Below are 25,010 nucleotides of genomic sequence, written 5' to 3'. Positions count from 1 at the left end.
CGTGGTCAGTGGTCACACAGCAGGAGAGCGTTGGACAATAGGAGAGCGCTGACCGGCAGAAGCCACCGCAGGACAGACATATCCAGTAGTCACGTGCAAGTTCCCCAGTGGGACAAAAAGAGAAAGTTTAATAAAATGTTCCTTCATACCGCCTACTCCACATTTTGTATGAAAACTGTCACCTTCATCCAGAATATTAAACAATCACGTTATTTATTCCACACCACAAAAAAAAACGAAAAGCCCAAAAAACTAAAACGTACTTTGTCTTGAAGAGGTTTAATGACAGAGGAGCACGTATGGGTTCAGAACAGAGGAAGAAAACACAGCCAACGACTAAGTGGGCATCCGGTTACACCATGACCACTACCACTAAACCATGACTGAATAATACTGCCATACTGTTACTGGATCAAAGCACTGCACAATGACCAGTATTACCCCCCCATACAGGGACCGTATAGTGGCAGATACAGTGCAGTAAATAACTGACATTAATAGTAACTTACATTTGATGCACATGTTCTCTGGCTGGAGTCCTTCACTCTTCCATCTAGCCCGGACCACTATTATGGCATCTTCATTCCCAAATGTGTCTGCAAGCTTTACAACAGAGACATCTTGGGCTCCTCAGTTTTCCAGCCTCTGCCCTGCCTTTCCCCAACGTACACAAACCCCCCATCCTGCTGATACCCCCAGCTCTGTATCTTTTGTTGCCCCATCTTCTCCAGTACTGTGCTGTGTGGCACAGTGCCCCAAAATGCCAAATTTCAGAAATAATGTTATTCAAAAATAGTGCACGCAATAACAACACTGGAAAAAAATACAATTCCACCACAGTTTTATGGATTTTCTTTTTTTGCCATTCGCCGTGTAGTAAAAATGATCTGTTGTCTTCATTCTACTGGTCTTTGCATCATCATATTCTGCCATCCATAACTTTTTTTTATAGTTGTGTCTACGGAGCTGTGGGGGGGCTCATATTTTAATAGTTCAGGCACTTTTGGCTGTGGATGTGCAAATTAGGTTTACTTTTTATTGTTTATTTTTATCATAGGGAAAGGGGTTATTTGAACTATATATATATATATATATAATTTTTTTTATTTTTATATATTTTAAGAAACTTTTTTTTCACCTATATAAAGTCTCCTTAAGGGATGTGAACATGCAATTGGTAGATCCCTTCTCCCATAGACTGCAATGAATTACCATTGCAGTCTATGGGACATTGAATACGTTCCTATGGAGTCCTACCCTGAGCAGGGGATTTATTCGGGCCCCAGGAGAGCAGTGCTCCTGGGGAACAGCCACTCAGATGCCATAGTCACAATTGACCAATGACGTTTTGAGAAATTAAATGTCTGTGATCTGCATTCTTGTTGATCACAGACATTAGCCCGGGGTGTCCGGGGTGAAACCTGGTGGCTATGTTACCTGCTTCTGAGCAGGCATGTATGGCAGATGTCCTTAAAGGGTCAATGCATAAATATGACTCTTGTGACTCTATTAAAATAATAAAACCTGTATTCTTTTTACCCTGATCCCCCGCTTTGCTGCATCAATAGACATTAATATGGACTCAGACCCCTGCTTTGAACTTCTGGAAAGAGTTTGTACAAGATTTTGGAGCACATCTGTAGGAATTTTTGCCGATTCATCCAGACGAACCTTTGAGAGTTCAGACATAGATGTTGGAGGAGAGGGCCCGGCTCACAGTCTCCGTTCTTGTGTTGAATGGGGTTGAGGTCAGTGCTCTGTGCAGCCAGTCAAGTTCTTCTACACCAGACTTCCCCCCCCAACCATGTCCTTATGGAGCTTGCTTTGTGCACTTGGACGCAGTCATGCTGGAACTGAAAAGGGTGCTGAACCCAGTAACATTATCCCTCCTCCACCAGACCTTACAGCTGGCAGAAGGCAGTCGGGAAGGTAATGTTCTTTACGAGTCATTCTCTCACAAATATATGTAAGGGCAAGGAATAATGCTATGAGGTGTTTTTCAGGGGTTTGCCTAAGCTCATTGAATTGAACTAAGGCGGAAGACCATTTTCTGTTCCAGCATGATGGTGTCCCGGTGCACAAAGCAAGAACCATAAAGCCACAGTTGGAAGAGATTGGTGTGAAGGAACTTGACAGCCCTGACCTCGACCCTATCAAACAACAGATATTGGCCTCTTGTCCAACATCAGCGTCTGACCTCGCAAATGTTCTTCTGGATAAATGGGCAAAAATTCCCAGAGACACCCTCCAAAATCTTGTAGAAAGCCTTCCCAGAAGCGTGGAAGCTGTGGTAACTTCAAGGTGGACTGACTCCATAATAATGGATGTACAGTAGTATATTTTAAAAGCTCCTGTAGGTAGAATGTGAAGGTGTCCCAATACTTTTGTGCATATAGAGTAGTGTATTTGAAAACCTAATAAAATCAAAGCTTAAAAAAGGAGCTATCTGGCAACACGCAAGATCTCCCGACAACGCTGCACGCAAGTCACAAGAGGACATGTTGGCTTCAGGATATTTCTGTAGGCAGTCTTAAGTCACGATATCAAGATCAAATCTCTGCTATAATCTAGTAAACGCTATGTTGCTCTTCTGGAACTGTCTCCTTTAAGGGTCTTTAAAACGCCTTAAAGTGGCTTCAGTTACATTTTATGTCAATAATATTTTCTATTCAAAATATCTTAAGTGTCCTAAATCTTTCTCTTCCGGAGTCCTGACTAACAATGAACTGCGAAAATTATACTTTCTCATCAAGTTCATTACTTTAGATTCGGAAACATTGAGCTGCACTTTTTTCACCGTTTATTCAGTAAAGTGAAATTATCTTCCACACTTTATCATTGGAAAACAGGCACACCTTACTGTCAGACACACCTTACCTACCCTACCTTCAGGCACACTGTACCTACCAAACCAGCCCCTATGTCACTTTCAAACATAGAAAAGGCACCAGAACCCTTGCGATCACCATTTGATATCTGTCCTTTATGATCTGCCAATCCAGTGAACCATCCTTGGATTCAGCTCCATTTTCACTAACTTATCAATCAGCTTCTTGTACAACTGTTTGAAATGTTTTGCTGAGGTCCAGATATCTATATCAACATCTTCATCCACCACTTTTGTGTCATAATCAAAGAAATCAATGAGATGTTTGACATGATCTGCCCTCAGTAAAGCCATGCTGCTCTGGGTCCAACCCATTGGACCAAATGTCTTGTTTTTCTGTAGTATAGTAGTTTTACTACTATAAATGTTACGCTAAGTGGTTTCCAGCTAGTTACTGGCTCCTAAGAAATAAGATATGTAAAGGAAGGACTTCTACTTCTCCTTCCTGCTGGATCCACTTCTAGATTTGGTTCAAACACTGCATGTGTGTATGCAACCTCTAAAAATGTGTATATTTTCTTTAAAAAACTCACAAACTCCACTTTTAATCCTAACAGGAAATGCCAATAAGAACTCTGAGGGAACCATCATGTTACCGCAAGTAGAAGATGGAGCCGTCATGCCGCACTCTTCAGGAGAAAACCTCATTACCCTGATTGTATGTCCAGGACTTCTCATTGCATATCAACCATGCATTCCAACTGATCATGGAGAACCTTCTCCTGACCAATCACAGATTGTTACCACAAGTCCAAATCTATCATATCACCCCCCTAATCACGAGGAACCTTCTGACCAAACCCAGATTACTACCCCAAATACAACACAATCAAGTCGTGTTACACATGAGAGAAGTGACACACAAGAAAAGCCATTTTCATGTTCAGTATGTGCAAAATGCTTTACATCTAAATCAGGACTTAATACACATGAGAGATTTCACACAGGAGAGAAACCATTTTCCTGTTCACTCTGTGGGAAATGTTTTATATGTAAATCAGGTCTTGTTATACATCAGAGAATTCACACAGGAGAGAAGCCATATCCATGTTCAGAATGTGAGAAATGTTTTACAAATAAATCAGATCTTATTAAACATCAGCGACGTCACACAGGAGAAAGGCCGTATCCATGTTCTGAATGTGGGAAATGTTTTATTAGTAAAGGCAAACTTGGAGAACATCACAGAGTTCACACAAGAGTGAGGCCGTATTCATGTTCAGTATGTGGGAAAAGGTTTATGGAGAAATCACATCTTCTTCGACATGATAGAATTCACACAGGAGAGAAGCCATTTTCATGTCCTGAATGTGGGAAATCCTTTGCACAGACATCAAGTCTCGTTATACATCAGAGACATCACACAGGAGAGAAGCCGTATTCGTGTTCAGAATGTGGGAAATCTTTTATTTGTAATGCCAGTCTTACAAAACATGAGAAAAGTCACAGAAGAAAGAAACCAACTTGATCTTCTGCATATGAAAAATATTTTATAAGGAAATCTGAATTTTAAACTCCTCAGATATTTCACACGGAGAAGCAAATTACAGTTTATATGTGTGACCGGGATTCATGGAGGAAAATTGTGGATATAAAGACAACAAGAAGATCCCTGTTTACTGTCAGAGCAGTGAAGATGAATGGTCTCCATGGACCTTCCATACCTCCACCCACACTGCAGGAGACTCCAGAGGGACACAGTGAAGGAGGAAGGACTTGCCAAGTAGACTTTTATGAAACATATGTGGATATACAGATATTTGACCTTCATTTATACCGTATAGAAAGACAAAGATGATGGAATTAAGCAAAAAAATTAAATTTACAATCATTTATTAAATAAAACAATTCTCAGTTCTACCGCTTCCTTTTTGTTTTGAATACCTGGTTCTGTATTTTTGGCAAAAGTAATTTCCAGGTGTTCTGTATATTATTAGGTTTTGTTCACACTTGTTTATCTTATAATAATATTTGCAATGTAAAACTAGGAATAGCTCGAAAACATGAAAGACGTTCAATTCTTGCCATTAGTAGTTATTATCCCCTCCTTGTGCTCATGGACCCATAGAAGTCGGTTGGTCGGTCTATTGACACATCTGGCTTTTTTTTTAAGGAGTTTTGTGAGATTCTGATATTGATTGACTAGTGTGGAGCGAATCAAAGCATCCAAAGTGAAATTTGATTTAAAATTTGTGAAAAATTCGATTTGTCACGAAGCTAAATTTCCTTGCTCTGCGTGGTAAAGAATCGGTTTTTGTTATGAATTGAAAGTACGAAGCCCGGGAATGTGAGATCACCCATAATGCCATGCAGCCAGCCAATCCGGTGATAGCCATTCACTGTGATGTCAGAAAACCCTCATCCCGCGCTGGCTCCACCATTGGCCTGTGAGCTGAGCATGATGAAAGACTTAAGAAGCGCTCATGTACTAGGGGCAATGTTGCTGAAAACTGGTTTAAAAAAGAATATTAGAGAGGGCGAGTGCAAGGACAGTGCAGGGAGACTGCAGGTTGGGTGAATAGCTGTGTGCATGACATGGAATCTGATTTGTTGCTATGGACAACTAAGCCAGTTTTGATAAATCTCCCTCAGTGTTCCTCAGTATATAAGGCAGGTGTAATATATCGCCCTTTGCAGTGCGTTTTACTGCGCCTACATTCAGAGTTAATCCATTATGTTAGCAAAACAGTTACATTGCATCCATATTCCAGGACTGTGTAATATTTCACCCTGTTCAACTGTGCAGTGGAACAAAATGTATCATAGTGAATGGCTTCTGTTAGCTGTTGCGTTATCTACCGTCAGTATTAGGCCACGGTTAAATATTTTGCCCTATTCAACTGTGCAGTGGAGTCAAATTTATCATAGTGAATGCATTCTGTAAGCTGCTGCTTTACATAGATAGCAAAAGAGAAAAAATGGATATATGTGTAGGATTGGGTCTATAGTGTTAGTGACCTTCAGAACTTCTAAATACTCATAGGTAGCGCCTAATCCCCACAAACATAAAACTAAAAATATATAAGCGCAAATGGGTATGATAATATCCCTGAAAGGGACGAATAACCGAATAGTCAGTAATAGCCGAAAAATAGTGATAAATAGTGACTTACTCCGATAGGGGGCTGTCAAGCAGGTATAAATGCACCTGCGACAGTGACCCCCCAAGCAAGGTTGCCAGGAAAAGAAGCACAAATAAGTAGAAGTAGGTGATTGTAACCTGAAGTGAACTGGACTACTCACTTCACTAGGGGGGGCTGTCACATAGGTCAGTAGTCGCAAATACCTAGGACAGGACACAGGACACCCCCCTGGCCAGGATCGCTGGAATTCACTTGAGGAAACAAGTAAATCTTGTAAGGCAGTTATTACTCACTTCACTGGGGGGCTGCCAAGCAGGTGCAGTGTAAATTACCTGAGACAGTACCCCCCCCCCCGGCCGAGTCTGCTTGTTGTGGTCTCCAAATTGGGAAACAGTACTTCCAATCTTGAAATAGGTATCTTCATATATTTTAATAAGCAAAGCTCTACGCGTTTCAGGGTTATACAAAACCCCTTCCTCAGGAACAAGGTACTAAACTGGTATTAGTACCTTGCTCCTGAGGAAGGGGTTTTGTATAACCCCGAAACGCGTAGAGCTTTGCTTATTAAAATATATGAAGAAACCCATTTCAAGATTGGATGTAATGTTTTCCAATTTGGAGACCACGACAAGCAGACTCGGCCGGGGGGGGTACTGTCTCAGGTAATTTACACTACACCTGCTTGGCAGCCCCCTAGTGAAGTGAGTAACTACTGCTTTACCAGATTTACTTGTTTGTTCAAGTGAATTTCAGCGATCCTGGCCAGGGGGGTATACTGTCCTAGGTATTTGCGACTATTGACCTATGTGACAGCCCCCCCTAGTGAAGTGAGTAGTCCAGTTCACTTTAGGTTGCAATCACCTACTTTTTATTTGTGCTCCTTTTTCTGGCAGCCTTGCTTGGGGGGTCACTGTCGCAGGTGCATTTATACCTGCTTGACAGCCCCCTATCGGAGTAAGTCACTATTTATCACTATTTTTCGGCTATTACTGACTATTCGGTTATTCGTCCCTTTCAGGGATATTATCATACCCAATTGTGCTTATATATTTTTAGTTTTATGTTTGTGGGGATTAGGCGCTACCTATGTGTATTTAGAAGTTCTGAAGGTCACTAACACTATAGACCCAATCCTACACATATATCCATTTTTTCTCTTTTGCTATCTAAGTGTTTTAGCCTGGTGCTAACACTACAATTTTTTGGTGCAGCCTCCCCTATTACTGTCGTCCGTTAATTAGATCTCTTTTTTTTATTTTTATTTTTTATTCCCAACCACTAAAATAGAAACAACCACTTTCACATAAAAACAATACTCCATCCTCAGTCCCATCACCGTTGGCGCCTTGCTAGTGGGATATTCCTTGTACTAAGGTCTTCCTAACCTCCCTTTCTTTTGTTGTTTTTTGTACCTTTCTGCTTTACGTAGCGTCAGTATTAGGCAGCAGTTAAATATTTCACCCCGTTCAATTGAGCAGTAGAGCAAAATTTATCATAGCGAATGGCAGAACAGGTGCGGACCCTTTCATTTTTAATGGGGCCAAAATGTGCTGTCCGCTTTCGCATTTGCGGATCTGCACTTCCGTTCCGCAAAAAAGAGAACATGTCCTATTCTTGTCCGCAATTGTGGACAAAAAAAGGCATTTTCTATGAGAGTGCTGGCGATGTGCGGTCCGCAAAATGCGGAACACACATTGCCGGTGTCCGTGTTTTGCGGATACTCAAAACACATAGACATGTGAATGGACCCTTAACTTCTTTAATACACGCTAGAGCTTTAATTACTGCAGCTGCAGATGTAATATATAATGTGCATCATGTTCTACTGCACTGACATTCAAATGATACAGTTAGTTAAATATTTTGCCCTGTACGAGTGTGCAGTGGACCTAAATTCATCATTGCTAATACAATTATTCTGCATCTGTTTTGCAATCCCTGATCCCTATGACGAACGGCGTTGAGCGGGTAACCCACACCTGTCGGAGAAGGGTAAACACAGAGCGATTCCTTCAGTGCATGCCACCCCGGACATCTAAGGGCATCACAGACCTGTAATTGCCAAATGCCATTTGTCCTTCGAAGATGTTGGTCGTGGACCGCCTGGGGTCAAATAACTTCATAGCTTGGATGAATCTTGTTGGTTATTGGAATGAACCACACTAATCACTCGACCAACTCTACGTCGTAGCTTAAGACGTTCTTTTAGCCCAAAAAAATCATCTGCGTCGTTATTGCAATTGTTTATGGTCAGAACTACAACGGTATTACCAGACATATGGCCCCACCAACTGAACCCAAATTCATCATTCCTAGCGAAAAAATTATTTTCCAAACCTCTGACTTTCGTTCTTGATTAATGAAACCATTCTTGGCAAATGCTTTGGTTTGTCTTGCACCAGTCCAACAATTTCACCTCTAGCAGTGCAATATGGATGCCCCTGGCGATCCCACTTAATCATGGCCCCAGTTCCAAAAAACAGGAGTCCTATTCCATTATTCCTAGCTGAAGTATTCAGGCGACCCGGCCTGCTTTGAACACTCAAATTTTTTCAAAGTAAACGCTTTGGGCCCCCGGAACACTCAGTCAAGAGCATTGGGGAGGCGCCGAGAGGCAGGGGCTGTGAATCTACAGCTAACAGAAGGCATTAGCTATGAATGAGTCATGTACAAGGCAGTGATGGCAACCGTTCAGAAATATCTGGACATTAGAAAAAATAGACAACTTTTTTTCCTGTGTCCATGAAAACAAAATAGATGTGTTTGTTCTTTTATTTATTTTTTTGAGGATGGGAGTACTTGACTAGATGACTTTGGTAATTATCATTTTACAGCTCACAATAAATGATGGTAATGAGGTTTTATCAGTATATTGCACTTTAGACATAAACTCACCTAAAGAATTATTAGGAACACCTGTTCTATTTCTCATTAATGCGATTATCTAGTCAACCAATCACATGGCAGTTGCTTCAATGCATGTAGGGTTGTGGTCCTGGTCAAGACAATCTCCTGAACTCCAAACTGAATGTCAGAATGGGAAAGAAAGGTGGGCTACAACAGCAGAAGACCCCACCGGGTACCACTCATCTCCACTACAAATAGGAAAAAGAGGCTACAATTTGCACGAGCTCACCAAAATTGGACTGTTGAAGACTGGAAAAATGTTGCCTGGTCTGATGAGTCTCGATTTCTGTTGAGACATTCAAATAGTAGAGTCCGAATTTGGTGTAAACAGAATGAGAACATGTATCCATCATCCTTTGTTACCACTGTGCAGGCTGGTGGTGGTGGTGTAATGGTGTGGGGGATGTTTTCTGGGCACACTTTAGGCCCCTTAGTGCCAATTGGCCATCGTTTAAATGCCACGGGCTACCTGAGCATTGTTTATGACCATGTCCATCCCTTCATGACCACCATGTACCCATCCTCTGATGGCTACTTCCAGCAGGATAATGCACCATGTCACAAAGCTCGAATCATTTCAAATTGGTTTCTTGAACATGACAATGAGTTCACTGTACTAAAATGGCCTCCACAGTCACCAGATCTCAACCCAATAGAGCATCTTTGGGATGTGGTGGAACGGGAGCTTCGTGCCCTGGATGTGCATCCCTCAAATCTCCATCAACTGCAAGATGCTATCCTATTAATATGGGCCAACATTTCTAAAGATGCTACCAGCACCTTGTGGAATCAATGCCACGTAGAATTGAGGCAGTTCTGAAGGCAAAAGGGGGTCCAACACCGTATTAGTATGGTGTTCCTAATAAATCTTTAGGTGAGTGTATATTACTTATAAATAATGTTTATCATTCATTATAGTTTTCAAATTTGTCCCCAATATTTTTTGTGCTGTCCGTGATTATAGGATAAATTGTCCAGAAAAATTCTGGTGGCCAACCCTGGTACACCGCGATGAATTAGACCTGCCCGTAATACTGATGGCACAATAACTACAGCTCCGCCTGGGTTCATGCTATCCTTTCAGTTTCCGTTCTCTGTTATAGGAGCAGAAGAAACAAAATAACGGAACCGCTAAAGCCGTCAAATGGCGGTAAAAGACGGCGACTGATGGACCCAATTCATTAATATTATTACTGTATAGAAGAGTATTACTATGACAGTGACGACAAATTTGATCGAATTCCACTTCACTTTGCAGTGCAACGTAATACATAGTCAATACTAGAGATGCCTGAAAATTTGATTAGGAAGATTTGCAGAATTTCGTCAAGAAAGATCCAAGCCGTCTGCTTAATCGTATTCATCCCACTTGGTGCCTCAACCTCAGTGTGATGGCTTGGATCTTAAACTGGAAGGAGAGTGCATGGCCATGTGTATTACGCTCTGGTGCACCCACTTTCATAGTTCTGTAGGTACTGTGCTGTCAGTATTACAGGTGAAATTTATCGCCATCTACATCACTGTGCAGGGCACTAAGATCCATAGCTAATCCCTTCTGTTAGTTGTCAAATCACTGTACATCAGTACTACAGGTCAATGCTAGCGCCAGGTCTAATTCATCGCTGTGGACTTAACCGGGCAGTGCCCTAAGACTCAAGTAGTGACCCCGTGACAGAGTGGGGACAGTGGCAATAGCAGCATTAGCAGTAGTGGCACCATGAGTGGGGGAGGTGGTGGCAGCAGCGGTAGGCACCCAATGACAGAGTGGAAATGGTGGCAGTGTCAGTAGTAGACACATGACCGAGTGAGGATGATGGCAACAGCAGTTGTGGCTCCATGACCAAATAGGGATGGTGGCAGCAGGGGTGGCAGTAACCGTGACAAAAATAGCCTCATGATCAAATAGGGATGGTGGCCGCAGTAACCGTGACAATAGTGGCCCCATGACAGAGTGGGGATGCTGGCAGCAGCAGTGGAGGCCTCATGACAGAGTAGAGAAGGTGGCAGTGACAGTAGTGACCTAATGACAGAGTGAGGAGGGTGGCAGCAGCAGTAGTGGCCCTGTGACAGAGTGGGGACAGTGGCAACAGTAGCAGTAGTGGCCCCATGACAGAGTGGGGATGGTTGGGGCAGCAGTGGCAGTAACTGTGACAATAGTGGCCTCATGACCAAATAGGGATGGTGGCAGCAGTGGTGGCAGTAACCGTGATAATAGTGGTCCCATGACAGAGTGGAGACAGTGGCAGCAGAAGTAGTGGCCCCATGACAAAGTGGGGATGGTGGCAACAGCAGTAGTGGTCCCATGACAGAGTGGGGATGGTGGTGGCCGCAGTGGCAGTAACCGTGACAATAGTGGCCTCATGACCAAATAAGGATGGTCGCAGCAGCGGTGGCAGTTACGGTGACAATAGTGGCCTCATGACAGAGTTGAGACAGTGGCAGCAGAAGTAGTGGCCCCCATGACAAAGGGGGGATGGTGGCAACAGCAGCAGTAGCCATAGTGGCCCCATGACAGGGTGGGGATGGTGGCAGGAGCAGTAGTAGCCCCATGACAGGGTGGGGATGGTTGCAGCAGTAGTAGTGGCCCCATGACAGAGTGGTGACAGTGGCAGTAGTGGCCCCATGACAGAATAGGAAAGGTGGCAGTGACAGTAGAGGGCCAATGACAGAGAGAGAATGGTAGTGGCAGCAGCAGTGTCTGTAACCAATACAATAGTGGCCCCATGACAGAGTGGTACAGTGGCAACATTAGTGGCTCCATGACAGAGTTGGTACAGTGGCTGTAGCAGTGTTGGCCCCATTACAGAGTTGGTACAGTGGCTGTAGCAGTATTGGCCCCATGACAGAGTGGGGACAGTGGTGGCAGCCGCTGTATTTTTGCCATAAGGGACAGGAGCCTGAAAACTAGCTGCCATATAATATGCTGACCAAACGGGGGCTGTTGCTGGTATGAGGTAACAGCATCTGAAGGGTTAAGGGTTGACACCATTAGTGTTGGGTTGTATGCTCTTTTAAACAGCAGACAACCATATACCTGTTTCCACAAAATACTGATTGAGGGGTGCGATATACCTGCTACTACCAAATATTAATTGAGACCTGCGATACACCGGCTTTCACAAAATACTGATTGAGGGGTTTGATATACCAGCTTCCACCAAATATTGATTCAGGTGTTCTATATAACTATTTATACAAAATACTGATTGAGGGTTGCAATATACCTGTTTCTACAAAATACTGATTAACGGGTTCTATATACCTGCTTCCACAAAATACTGATTTAGGGGTGAATATATCTGCTTCCACAAAATACTGATTAAGGGGTTCTTTATACCTGCTTCCACAAAATACTGATTGAGGGGTGCGATATACCTGCTTCCACAAAATACTAATTAAGGGGTTCTATATACCTGCTTCAGCAATATACTGATTGAGGGGTGCCATATATCTGCTTCTACAAAATACTGATTATGGGGTTCTATATACCTGCTTCCCCAAAATACTGATTAAGGGGTTCTATATACCTGCTTTAGCAAAATACTGATTGAGGGGTGCCATATATCTGCTTCCACAAAATACTGATTATGGGGTTCTATATACCTGCTTCCCCAAAATACTGATTAAGGGGTTCTATATACCTGCTTTAGCAAAATACTGATTGAGGGGTGCGATATACCTGCTTCCACAAAATACTAATTAAGGGGTTCTATATACCTGCTTCAGCAATATACTGATTGAGGGGTGCCATATATCTGCTTCTACAAAATACTGATTATGGGGTTCTATATACCTGCTTCCACAAAATACTGATTAGGGGGTTCTATATACCTGCTTCCACAAAATACTGATTGAGGGGTGCGATATACCTGCTTCCACCAAATATTGATTCAGGTGTTCTATATACCTGCTTCCACAAAATACTGATTGAGGGGTGCGATATACCTGCTTCCCAAAAATATTGATTGAGGCCTGCGATACACCGACTTCCACAAAATACTGATCGAGGGGTGCGATATACCAGCTTCTACAAAATACTGATTAAGGGGTTCTATATAACTGCTTCCACAAAATACTGATTGAGGGGTGAGATATACCTGCTTCCACAAAATATTGATTGAGGCCTGCGATACACCTGCTTCCACAAAATACTGATTGAGGGGTGCGATATACCTGCTTCCACCAAATATTGATTCAGGTGTTCTATATACCTGCTTCCACAAAATACTGATTGAGGGGTGCGATATACCTGCTTCCCAAAAATATTGATTGAGGCCTGCGATACACCGACTTCCACAAAATACTGATCGAGGGGTGCGATATACCAGCTTCTACAAAATACTGATTAAGGGGTTCTATATAACTGCTTCCACAAAATACTGATTGAGGGGTGAGATATACCTGCTTCCACAAAATATTGATTGAGGCCTGCGATAGACCAGCTTCTACAAAATACTGATTAAGGGGCTCTATATACCTGCTTCCACAAAATATTGATTGAGTCCTGCAATATACCTGCTTCCATAAATACTGCTCTTCTCTAGGGACTTTGGCACAGGGTTATTTTGAAAATGACATGCAGAGAAAGAGGCAGGCCTTTCCGCAAGGGTGGTAGGGGTCGGGCAGGTGCACCAGGCCAGAGCCTAAGTGGGAAGTTGGAGAAGGTAAGTGTGATTATGTGAAAGGACGCAGCAGAGTTGGTTGAGTGGCTCACTCAGCCTTCCGCTACTGCACCCTCCTCACTCTCTGCTGTGTGCACCCCCAAAGACACCACCACCATAGCCCCTCCACTCGAGTCAGAGAAATTATTTTCCTATCCATTCCCAGAGCTTAGTGATGCGCAGCCATTCTTGGCATCTGATGAGGAAGAGGAGGTAGCAACAGCCGCCACCCAGCGGTCTGACGACAGTACCCAGATCAGCCCAAGGAGGGTGGTCCCCGCTTCCTACTCTGAAATCTCTAATGTCAGTGGTGGTGAAGGTGACGATGACGATAATGACGTGTTTATGGACATAACGTGGGTGCCCACAAGAGAGGAAGAGGAGGGGAGTTTAGAGGGAGAGATGGAGCAGCAGATAGGGAGGAGAAGGAGTAGAAGCAGGAAGAACTCGCAGTGCACAGGAGGCAAAAAGCAGAATGCAAATGTATCTGGAGCGAGCCATCCACTGTGCTGCAAGTCAATCCTATCACTTATCTCAAATACTATTCTAACGATTAATACGCCCAGTTTGCTCATTGGTCACGGGGTGAAACGCAGAGGAGAACAACAGAGTTGTTTACTACAAAAAGATCTACGGAATTTAGAAACAAATGGTACTCCATGATTAGATACTATACCCTCTGGAACCCGATGTGATTAACTCAGTGGTCAATGAAAAAATAAGACAATTCTTTGGCATTAGGTTGTGGAATTAAATGTGACATTTTTCTAAATCTGTCCACCACTACCCAAATAACTGTCTTCCCCTGAGAGGATGGTAAATGCGATATAAAATCCAAGATCTCCTTGGGATAGGTTATGGATCAAGTTCCCCTAGCAGTTTTACTCTTTGGATTATCTGACCTAGCACAGGTCTCACAAGCTGAAACAGGCAGAAATATTCCTATTCATCGGCGGCCACCAATAATACCTGGAAACTTATCTTTTAGTGTTGGTCACCCCCCAAATGTCCACTCCTGCCAGTCCCCCTGCAAAAGAGATATCATTATGCCCTCCCATTGCTCTTTTGTCCTTGATGAGTGGGGCCTCAGACAAAAATACAGCTGACAACACTCACGAAAGAATATGAATAGATTTCTCTGACCTGAGAAACAGTCTCGGAGTTTAAGCTGAGGTTCCAGCACTTGACAGGATGCCGGTGCCTGTGAAACCTCCTGAACCTCCTCCTGTTGTTGAACCCTAGCCAGTAAATTCTGGACAAGCTGAGTGAGGCCTTGCATCTGATTAACTAATGCTTCCTTTTTTTTCATACAGCCTTTAACTCTGTCACGGTAGAGAGCATTGAGCCCTGAAGACTACCCGCACCTCTGTCCCAACCTACTTGCACAACTGCCCTAACCGATGGACCACAACAGTCCCTGCTTAACTTGGTGCTGGGGCTTAAGAGGGAAACTCCGAGAAGAAAACAATAAACGTAGTGCCAGGCAGGCAGAAGAGGTTAACAAGCGATACAGAACCAGAATACATAAAGTCGGACGGAATGGGTCAGAACAGGGAGAGTACAATCACAGCAAGATCAGAAGACAAATAGTAGTATGATACCAAGTCAAACTCATACACGAACGGCCAAGACAGGGTCCAAACACATCAGGTGAAAAAAGATCCAAATCCAAACCAAGGTCAAATCAGGAGAACAATCACACAGCGGGTAGTCAGAACCAGAACCAAGAACCAGGGAACGCAGTCCAATATGCCAGCTAATGAGGTATAAAGAACTCATTCACAGGCAACTGCAGGTGCCAACGTCATTACTGATTAGCTAGGGCATCGTAATGTGCCACCCCAGCCTGTTAACCACGGGAACGGGACACTGTCCATGTCGTTTACTGCCACTTGTACCAAACAGCGTCCCGATCCTAATAGTCTCCTCCCTGACCCGGCTGTATGATAGTTAAGGTCTACTCCCTGACCCGGCTGTATGATAGTGAGGGTCTCCTCCCTGACCCGGCTGTATGATAGTGAGGGTCTCCTCCCTGACCCGGCTGTATGATAGTGAGGGTCTCCTCCCTGACCCGGCTGTATGATAGTGAGGGTCTCCTCCCTGATCCGGCTGTATGATAGTGAGGGTCTCTTCCCTGACCCGGCTGTATGATAGTGAGGGTCTCCTCCCTGACCCGGCTGTATGATAGTGAGGGTCTCCTCCCTGACCCGGCTGTATGATAGTGAGGGTCTCCTCCCTGACCCGGCTGTATGATAGTGAGGGTCTCCTCCCTGACCCGGCTGTATGATAGTGAGGGTCTCCTCCCTGACCCGGCTGTATGATAGTGAGGGTCTCTACCTGACCCGGCTGTATGATAGTGAGGGTCTCCTCCCAGACCCGGCTGTATAATAGTGAGGGTCTCTACCTGACCCGGCTGTATGATAGTGAGGGTCTCTTCCCTGACCCGGCTGTATGATAGTGAGGCTCATCTTCCTGAATCGGCTATATGATAGTGAGGGTCTCCTCCCTGACCCGGCTGTATGAAAGTGAGGGTCTCCTCCCTGACTCGGCTGTATGATAGTGAGGGTCTCCTCCCTGACCCGGCTGTATAATAGTGAGGGTCTCCTCCTTGACCCGGCTGTATGATAGTGAGGGTCTCCTCCCTGATCCGGCTGTATGATAGTGAGGGTCTCTTCCCTGACCCGGCTGTATGATAGTGAGTGTCTCCTCCCTAACCCGGCTGTATGATAGTGAGGGTCTCCTCCATGACCCGGCTGTATGATAGTGAGGGTCTCTTCCCTGACCCGGCTGTATAATAGTGAGGGTCTCCTCCCTGACCCGGCTGTATGATAGTGAGGGTCTCCTCCCTGACCCGGCTGTATGATAGCGAGGGTCTCTTCCCTGACCCGGCTGTATGATAGTGAGGGTCTCATCCCTGATCCGGCTGTATGATAGTGAGGGTCTCTTCCCTGACCCGGCTGTATGATAGTGAGGGTCTCTTCCCTGACCCGGCTGTATGATAGTGAGGGTCTCCTCCCTGACCCAGCTGTATGATAGTGAGGGTCTCCTCCCTGACCCGGCTGTATGATAGTGAGGGTCTCTTCCCTGACCCGGCTGTATGATAGTGAGGGTCTCCTCCCTGATCCGGCTGTATGATAGTGAGGGTCTCCTCCCTGACCCGGCTGTATGATAGTGAGGGTCTCCTCCCTGACCCGGCTGTATGATAGTGAGGGTCTCCTCCCTGATCCGGCTGTATGATAGTGAGGGTCTCCTCCCTGACCCGGCTGTATGAAAGTGAGGGTCTCCTCCCTGACCCGGCTGTATAATAGTGAGGGTCTCTACCTGACCCGGCTGTATGATAGTGAGGGTCTCCTCCCTGACTCGGCTGTATGATAGTGAGGGTCTCCTCCCTGACCCGGCTGTATGATAGTGAGGGTCTCCTCCCTGACCCGGCTGTATGAAAGTGAGGGTCTCCTCCCTGACCCGGCTGTATAATAGTGAGGGTCTCTACCTGACCCGGCTGTATGATAGTGAGGGTCTCCTCCCTGACCCGGCTGTATGATAGTGAGGGTCTCTTCCCTGACCTGGCTGTATGATAGTGAGGGTCTCCTCCCTGACCCGGCTGTATGATAGTGAGGGTCTCCTCCCTGATCCGGCTGTATGATAGTGAGGGTCTCCTCCCTGACCCGGCTGTATGATAGTGAGGGTCTCCTCCCTGACCCGGCTGTATGATAGTGAGGGTCTCCTCCCTGACCCGGCTGTATGATAGTGAGGATCTCCTCCCTGACCCGGCTGTATGATAGTGAGGGTCTCCTCCCTGACCCGGCTGTATGATAGTGAGGGTCTCTTCCCTGACCCGGCTGAATGATAGTGAGGGTCTCCTCCCTGACACGGCTGTATGATAGTGAGGGTCTCCTCCCTGACCCGGCTGTATGATAGTGAGGGTCTCCTCCCTGACCCGGCTGTATGATAGTGAGGGTCTCCTCCCTGACCCGGCTGTATGATAGTGAGGGTCTCCTCCCTGACCCGGCTGTATGATAGTGAGGGTCTCCTCCCTGACCCGGCTGTATGATAGTGAGGGTCTCTACCTGACCCGGCTGTATGATAGTGAGGGTCTCCTCCCTGACCCGGCTGTATGAAAGTGAGGGTCTCATCCCTGATCCGACTGTATGATAGTGAGGGTCTCCTCCCTGACCCGGCTGTATGATAGTAAAGGTCTCCTCCCTGACCCGGCTGTATGATAGTGAGGGTCTCCTCCCTGATCCGGCTGTATGAAAGTGAGGGTCTCCTCCCTGACCTGGCTGTATGATAGTGAGGGTCTCCTCCCTGACCCGGCTGTATGATAGTGAGGGTCTCCTCCCTGACCCGGCTGTCTGATAGTGAGGGTCTCCTCCCTGACCCGGCTGTATGATAGTGAGGGTCTCCTCCCTGACTCGGCTGTATGATAGTGAGGGTCTCCTCCTGACCCGGCTGTATGATAGTGAGGGTCTCCTCCCTGATCCGGCTGTATGATAGTGAGGGTCTCTACCTGACCCGGCTGTATGATAGTGAGGGTCTCCTCCCTGACCCGGCTGTATGAAAGTGAGGGTCTCATCCCTGATCCGGCTGTATGATAGTGAGGGTCTCTTTCCTGACCCGGCTGTATGATAGTGAGGGTCTCCTCCCTGACCCGGCTGTATGATAGTGAGGGTCTCCTCCCTGACCCGGCTGTATGATAGTGAGGGTCTTCCTTCTGACCCGGCTGTATGATAGTGGGGGTCTCCTCCCTGACCCGGCTGTATGATAGTAAAGGTCTCCTCCCTGACCCGGCTGTATGATAGTGAGGGTCTCCTCCCTGATCCGGCTGTATGATAGTGAGGGTCTCCTCCCTGACCCGGCTGTATGATAGTGAAGGTCTCCTCCCTGACCCGGCTTTATGATAGTGAGGGTCTCCTCCCTGACCCGGCTGATGATAGTGAGGGTCTCTTCCCTGACCCGGCTGTATGATAGTGAGGGTCTCCTCCCTGACCCGGCTGTATGATAGTGAGGGTCTCCTCCCTGACCCGGCTGTATGATAGTGAGGGTCTCCTCCCTGACCCGGCTGTATGATAGTGAGGGTCTCCTCCCTGACCCGGCTGTATTATAGTGAGGGTCTCCTCCCTGACCCGGCTGTATGATAGTGAGGGTCTCTACCTGACCCGGCTGTATGATAGTGAGGGTCTCCTCCCTGACCCGGCTGTATGAAAGTGAGGGTCTCATCCCTGATCCGGCTGTATGATAGTGAGGGTCTCCTCCCTGACCCGGCTGTATGATAGTAAAGGTCTCCTCCCTGACCCGGCTGTATGATAGTGAGGGTCTCCTCCCTGATCCGGCTGTATGAAAGTGAGGGTCTCCTCCCTGACCTGGCTATATGATAGTGAGGGTCTCCTCCCTGACCCGGCTGTATGATAGTGAGGGTCTCCTCCCTGACCCGGCTGTATGATAGTGAGGGTCTCCTCCTGACCCGGCTGTATGATAGTGAGGGTCTCCTCCCTGACCCGGCTGTATGATAGTGAGGGTCTCCTCCCTGACCCGGCTGTATGATAGTGAGGGTCTCCTCCCTGACCCGGCTGTATGATAGTGAGGGTCTCTACCTGACCCGGCTGTATGATAGTGAGGGTCTCCTCCCTGACCCGGCTGTATGAAAGTGAGGGTCTCATCCCTGATCCGGCTGTATGATAGTGAGGGTTTCCTCCCTGACCCGGCTGTATGATAGTAAAGGTCTCCTCCCTGACCCGGCTGTATGATAGTGAGGGACTCCTCCCTGATCCGGCTGTATGAAAGTGAGGGTCTCCTCCCTGACCTGGCTGTATGATAGTGAGGGTCTCCTCCCTGACTCGGCTGTATGATAGTGAGGGTCTCCTCCCTGACCCGGCTGTATGATAGTGAGGGTCTCCTCCCTGACCCGGCTGAATGATAGTGAGGGTCTCCTCCCTGACCCGGCTGTATGATAGTGAGGGTCTCCTCCCTGACCCGGCTGTATGATAGTGAGGGTCTCCTCCCTGACCCGGCTGTATGATAGTGGGGGTCTCCTCCCTGACCCGGCTGTATGATAGTGAGGGTCTCCTCCCTGACCCGGCTGTATGATAGTGAGGGTCTCCTCCCTGACCCGGCTGTATGATAGTGAGGGTCTTCCTTCTGACCCGGCTGTATGATAGTGGGGGTCTCCTCCCTGACCCGGCTGTATGATAATAAAGGTCTCCTCCATGACCCGGCTGTATGATAGTGAGGGTCTCCTCCCTGATCCGGCTGTATGATAGTGAGGGTCTCCTCCCTGACCCGGCTGTATGATAGTGAAGGTCTCCTCCCTGACCCGGCTTTATGATAGTGAGGGTCTCCTCCCTGACCCGGCTGATGATAGTGAGGGTCTCCTCCCTGACCCGGCTGTATGATAGTGAGGGTCTCCTCCCTGACCCGGCTGTATGATAGTGAGGGTCTCCTCCCTGACCCGGCTGTATGATAGTGAGGGTCTCCTCCCTGACCCGGCTGTATGATAGTGAGGGTCTCCTCCCTGACCCGGCTGTATTATAGTGAGGGTCTCCTCCCTGACCCGGCTGTATGATAGTGAGGGTCTCTACCTGACCCGGCTGTATGATAGTGAGGGTCTCCTCCCTGACCCGGCTGTATTATAGTGAGGGTCTCCTCCCTGACCCGGCTGTATGATAGTGAGGGTCTCTACCTGACCCGGCTGTATGATAGTGAGGGTCTCCTCCCTGACCCGGCTGTATGATAGTGAGGGTCTCCTCCCTGACCCGGCTGTATGATAGTGAGGGTCTCCTCCCTGACCCGGCTGTATTATAGTGAGGGTCTCCTCCCTGACCCGGCTGTATGATAGTGAGGGTCTCTACCTGACCCGGCTGTATGATAGTGAGGGTCTCCTCCCTGACCCGGCTGTATGAAAGTGAGGGTCTCATCCTGATCCGGCTGTATGATAGTGAGGGTCTCCTCCCTGACCCGGCTGTATGATAGTGAGGGTCTCCTCCCTGACCCGGCTGTATGATAGTAAAGGTCTCCTCCCTGACCCGGCTGTATGATAGTGAGGGTCTCCTCCCTGATCCGGCTGTATGAAAGTGAGGGTCTCCTCCCTGACCCGGCTGTATGATAGTGAGGGTCTCCTCCCTGACCCGGCTGTATGATAGTGAGGGTCTCCTCCCTGACCCGGCTGTATGATAGTGAGGGTCTCCTCCCTGACCCGGCTGTATGATAGTGAGGGTCTCCTCCCTGACCCGGCTGTATGATAGTGAGGGTCTCCTCCCTGACCCGGCTGTATGATAGTGAGGGTCTCCTCCCTGACCCGGCTGTATGATAGTGAGGGTCTCTACCTGACCCGGCTGTATGATAGTGAGGGTCTCCTCCCTGACCCGGCTGTATGAAAGTGAGGGTCTCATCCCTGATCCGGCTGTATGATAGTGAGGGTTTCCTCCCTGACCCGGCTGTATGATAGTAAAGGTCTCCTCCCTGACCCGGCTGTATGATAGTGAAGGTCTCCTCCCTGATCCGGCTGTATGAAAGTGAGGGTCTCCTCCCTGACCTGGCTGTATGATAGTGAGGGTCTCCTCCCTGACTCGGCTGTATGATAGTGAGGGTCTCCTCCCTGACCCGGCTGTATGATAGTGAGGGTCTCCTCCCTGACCCGGGTGTATGATAGTGAGGGTCTTCTCCCTGACCCGGCTGTATGATAGTGAGGGTCTCTTCCCTGACCCGGCTGTATTATAGTGAGGGTCTCCTCCCTGACCCGGCTGTATGATAGTGAGGGTCTCCTCCCTGACCCGGCTGTATGATAGTGAGGGTCTCTTCCCTGACCCGGCTGTATGATAGTGAGGGTCTCCTCCCTGACCCGGCTGTATGATAGTGAGGGTCTCCTCCCTGACCCGGCTGTATGATAGTGAGGGTCTCCTCCCTGACCCGGCTGTATGATAGTGAGGTCTCTTCCCTGACCCGGCTGTATGATAGTGAGGGTCTCCTCCCTGACCCGGCTGTATGATAGTGAGGGTCTCTTCCCTGACCCGGCTGTATGATAGTGAGGGTCTCCTCCCTGACCCGGCTGTATGATAGTGAGGGTCTCCTCCCTGACCCGGCTGTATGATAGTGAGGGTCTCCTCCCTGACCCGGCTGTATGATAGTGAGGGTCTCCTCGCTGACCCGGCTGTATGATAGTGAGGGTCTCTTCCCTGACCCGGCTGTATGATAGTGAGGGTCTCTTCCCTGACCCGGCTGTATGATAGTGAGGGTCTCCTCCCTGACCCGGCTGTATGATAGTGAGGGTCTCCTCCCTGACCCGGCTGTATGATAGTGAGGTTCTCCTCCCTGACCCGGCTGTATGATAGTGAGGGTCTCTTCCCTGACCCGGCTGTATGAAGTGAGGGTCTCTTCCCTGACCCTGCTGTATGATAGTGAGGGTCTCCTCCCTGACCCGGCTGTATGATAGTGAGGGTCTCTACCTGACCCGGCTGTATGATAGTGAGGGTCTCCTCCCTGACCCGGCTGTATGATAGTGAGGGTCTCTTCCCTGACCAGGCTGTATGATAGTGAGGGTCTCCTCCCTGACCCGGCTGTATGATAGTGAGGGTCTCCTCCCTGACCCGGCTGTATGATAGTGAGGGTCTCCTCCCTGACCCGGCTGTATGATGGTGAGGGTCTCCTCCCTGACCCGGCTGTATGATAGTGAGGGTCTCTTCCCTGACCCGGCTGTATGATAGTGAGGGTCTCTTCCCTGACCCGGCTGTATGATAGTGAGGGTCTCCTCCCTGACCCGGCTGTATGATAGTGAGGGTCTCCTCCCTGACACGGCTGTATGATAGTGAGGGTCTCCTCCCTGACCCGGCTGTATGATAGTGAGGGTCTCTTCCCTGACCCGGCTGTATGATAGTGAGGGTCTCCTCCCTGACCCGGCTGTATGATAGTGAGGGTCTCTTTCCTGACCCGGCTGTATGATAGTGAGGGTCCTCTTCCTGAATCGGCTGTATGATAGTGAGGGTCTCCTCCCTGACCCGGCTGTATGATAGTGAGGGTCTCCTCCCTGACCCGTCTGTATGATAGTGAGGGTCTCCTCCCTGACCCGACTGTATGATAGTGAGGGTCTCTTCCCTGACCCGGCTGTATGATAGTGAGGGTCTCCTCCCTGACCCGACTGTATGATAGTGAGGGTCTCCTCCCTGACCCGGCTGTATGATAGTGAGGGTCTCCTCCCTGACCCGGCTGTATGATAGTGAGGGTCTCCTCCCTGACCCGGTTGTATGATAGTGAGGGTCTCCTCCCTGACCCGGCTGTATGATAGTGAGGGTCTTCTCCCTGACCCGGCTGTATGATAGTGAGGGTCTCCTCCCTGACCCGGTTGTATGATAGTGAGGGTCTCCTCCCTGACCCGGCTGTATGATAGTGAGGGTCTCCTCCCTGACCTGGCTGTATGATATGAGGGTCTCCTCCCTGACCCGGCTGTAGTGATAGTGAGGGGTCTCCTCCCTGACCCGGCTGTATGATAGTGAGGGTCTCTTCCCTGACCCGGCTGTATGATAGTGAGGGTCTCCTCCCTGACCGGCTGTATGATAGTGAGGGTCTCCTCCCTGACCCGCTGTATGATAGTGAGGTCTCTTCCCTGACCCGGCTGTATGATAGTGAGGGTCTCCTCCCTGACCCGGCTGTATGATAGTGAGGGTCTCTTCCCTGACCCGGCTGTATGATAGTGAGGGTCTCCTCCCTGACCCGGTTGTATGATAGTGAGGGTCTCCTCCCTGACCCGGCTGTATGATAGTGAGGGTCTCCTCCCTGACCTGGCTGTATGATAGTGAGGGTCTCTCCCTGACCCGGCTGTATGATAGTGAGGGTCTCTTCCCTGACCCGGCTGTATGATAGTGAGGGTCTCCTCCCTGACCCGGCTGTATGATAGTGAGGGTCTCCTCCCTGACCCGGCTGTATGATAGTGAGGGTCTCTCCCTGACCGGCTGTATGATAGTGAGGGTCTCCTCCCTGACCCGGTTGTATGATAGTGAGGGTCTCTCCCTGACCCGGCTGTATGATAGTGAGGGTCTCCTCCCTGACCCGGTTGTATGATAGTGAGGGTCTCTTCCTGACCCGGCTGTATGATAGTGAGGGTCTCCTCCCTGACCCGGCTGTATGATAGTGAGGGGTCTCTTCCCTGACCCGGCCTGTATGATAGTGAGGGTCCTCCTCCTGACCCGGCTGTATGATAGTGAGGGTCTCTTCCCTGACCCGGCTGTATGATAGTGAGGGTCTCCTCCCTGACCCGGCTGTATGATAGTGAGGGTCTCTTCCCTGACCCGGCTGTATGATAATGAGGGTCTCCTCCCTGACCCGGCTGTATGATAGTGAGGTCTCTTCCCTGACCCGGCTGTATGATAGTGAGGGTCTCCTCCCTGACCCGCTGTATGATAGTGAGGGTCTCCTCCTGACCCGGCTGTATGATAGTGAGGGTCTCCTCCTGACCGGCTGTATGATGTGATGGGTCTCCTCCCTGACCCGGCTTTATGATGAGTGAGGGTCTCTTCCCTGACCCGGCTGTATGATAGTGAGGGTCTCTTCCCTGACCCGGCTGTATGATAGTGATGGTCTCCTCCCTGACCGCGCTGTATGATAGTGAGGGTCTCCTCCCTGACCCGGCTGGTATGATAGTGAGGGTCTCTTCCCTGACCCGGCTGTATGATAGTGAGGGTCTCTCCCTGACCCGGCTGTATGATAGTGAGGGTCTCCTCCCTGACCCGGCTGTATGATAGTGAGGGTCTCCTCCCTGACCCGGCTGTATGATAGTGAGGGTCTCTCCCTGACCCGGCTGTATGATAGTGAGGGTCTCCTCCCTGACCCGGCTGTATGATAGTGAGGGTCTCTCCTGACCCGGCTGTATGATAGTGAGGGTCTCTCCTGACCCGGCTGTATGATAGTGAGGGTCTCCTCCCTGACCCGGCTGTATGATAGTGAGGGTCTCCTCCCTGACCCGGCTGTATGATAGTGAGGGTCTCCTCCCTGACCCGGCTGTATGATAGTGAGGGTCTCCTCCCTGACCCGGCTGTATGATAGTGAGGGTCCTCCCTGACCCGGCTGTATGATAGTGAGGGTCTCCTCCCTGACCCGGCTGTATGATAGTGAGGGTCTCCTCCCTGACCCGGCTGTATGATAGTGAGGGTCTCTCCCTGACCGGCTGTATGATAGTGAGGGTCTCCCTGACCCGGCTGTATGATAGTGAGGGTCTCCTCCCTGACCCGGCTGTATGATAGTGAGGGTCTCCTCCCTGACCCGGCTGTATGATAGTGAGGGTCTCCTCCCTGACCCGGCTGTATGATAGTGAGGGTTCCTCCCTGACCCGGCTGTATGATAGTGAGGGTTCCTCCCTGACCCGGCTGTATGATAGTGAGGGTCTCCTCCCTGACCCGGCTGTATGATAGTGAGGGTCTCCTCCCTGACCCGGCTGTATGATAGTGAGGGTCTCCTCCCTGACCCGGCTGTATGATAGTGAGGTCTCCT

At 48.5% G+C, this 25,010-nt stretch overlaps 1 protein-coding gene across 1 annotated transcript in view; it reads left to right on the top strand.

The window, feature by feature from the left end:
- LOC122935208 (zinc finger protein 397-like) overlaps positions 1–25,010 on the top strand; it is a 1,371,324-nt gene that overhangs the window by 452,422 nt on the left and 893,892 nt on the right. The window lies entirely within an intron of this gene.

This window comes from Bufo gargarizans, chromosome 4, assembly GCF_014858855.1.
Source record: "Bufo gargarizans isolate SCDJY-AF-19 chromosome 4, ASM1485885v1, whole genome shotgun sequence".
In the NCBI taxonomy this organism is placed as follows: Eukaryota; Metazoa; Chordata; class Amphibia; order Anura; family Bufonidae; genus Bufo; species Bufo gargarizans.
The sequence above is the reverse complement of the archived record's forward strand: the minus strand, read 5'-3'. Positions and strand labels throughout refer to the sequence as shown.